This window comes from Colobus angolensis, unplaced genomic scaffold (genome assembly GCF_000951035.1).
Source record: "Colobus angolensis palliatus isolate OR3802 unplaced genomic scaffold, Cang.pa_1.0 Scaffold237, whole genome shotgun sequence".
Lineage (NCBI taxonomy): Eukaryota > Metazoa > Chordata > Mammalia > Primates > Cercopithecidae > Colobus > Colobus angolensis.
In genome coordinates, this window is record NW_012115566.1 from 2,111,098 (window position 1) to 2,112,781 (window position 1,684).

Genomic DNA, 1,684 nt, shown 5'->3' on the forward strand with positions numbered 1-1,684 from the left:
AGGGTTTCATCATGTTGGCCAGGCTGGTCTCAAACTCCTGACCTCAGGTGATTCACCTGCCTTGGCCTCCCAAAGTGCTGGGAATACAGGCATGAGCCACTGCACCCAGCCTATAATTCTTGATTTCTTTTTTTTTTTCTCTAATTCAACTTTTATTTTAGATTCAGGGGGTACATTTGCAGGTTTGTTACCTGGGCATATTTTGTGATACTGAGGTTTTGGGTATGATTGATCTTGTCACCCAGGTACTCAGCACAGTATCAGTAGTTAGATTTTCAACCCTTGTCCCCCTCCCCACCTACCCACTCTAGTAGTCCCTAGTGTCTACTGTTGCTATCTTTATGTCCATGAGTACCCAATGGTTAGCTCCCACTTATAAGTGAGAACATATAGTATTTGGTTTTCTATTCCTGTGTTAATTCACTTAGGTTAATGGCCTGTAGCTGCATGTTGCTGCAAATGACATGATTTTTTTCTTTTTTATGACTCATGGTATTCCGTGGTATATACGTACCACATTTTCTTTATCTAATTCACTGTTGGTGGGCCCCTAGGTTCATTCCATGTCTCTGCAATTGTGAATAGTGCTGTGATGAACATATGAGTTCACGTGTTTTTTTGGTAGGATTTGTTTTCTTTTGGATATATACCCAGTAATGGAATTGCTGAGTGGAATCGTAGTTTTAAGTTGTTTGAGAAATCCCCAAACTGCTTTCCACAATGGCTGAATTAATTTACTTTCCCACCAACAGTGTATAAGTATTCACTTTTCTCCACAGCCTTGCCAGCATCTGTTGTTTCTTGACTTTTTAGTAATAGCCATTCCAACTGGTGTGAGATAATATCTCACTGTGGTTTTGATTTGCATTTCTCTGGTGATTAGTGATGATTAACATTTTTTTCATATGTTCATTGGCTGCTTGTATGTCTTCTTTCAAGAAGTGTCTATTTCTTTTGTACATTTTTAATGGGTGTTATTTGCTTTTTGCTTGTTCAATTGTTTAAGTTCCTTAGAGATTCTGGACATTATGCCGTTGTTGGATGCATAGTTTGCAAATATTTTCTCCAATTCTGTAGGTTGTCTGTTTACTCTGTTGACAGTTTCTTTTTCTATGCAGAAGCTCTTTAGTTTAATTAGGTCCCAGTTGTCAATTTTTGTATTTGTTGCAATTGCTTTTGAGGACTTCATCATAAATTATTTCCCAAGCCCCATGTTCAGAATGGTGTTTCCAAGGTTTTCTTCTTTGATTCTTGTAGTTTGAGTCTTACATTTAAAACTTGAATCTATCTTTAGTTAATCTTTGTGTATGGTGACAGATAAGGGTCCAGTTTCATTCTTCTGCATATGGCTAGCCAGCTATTCCAGCACGATTTATTAAATAGGAAGTCCTTTCTCCATTGCTTATTTTTGTCAATGATCAGATGGCTATATGTTTGTGACTTTATTTCTGAGTTCTCTATTCTGTTCCATTGGTCTACGTGTCTCTTTTTGTACCAGTACCACGTTGTTTTGGTTACTGCAGCCCTTATAGGATAGTTTGAAGTCGGGTAATATGATGACTCTTACTTTGTTCTTTTTTCTTAGGATTGCTTCGGCCAGTGGGACTCTTTTTTGGTTCCATATGCATTTTAGAATAGTTTTTCTACTTCTGTGAAAAATGACGTTCATAGTTTGATAGGAATA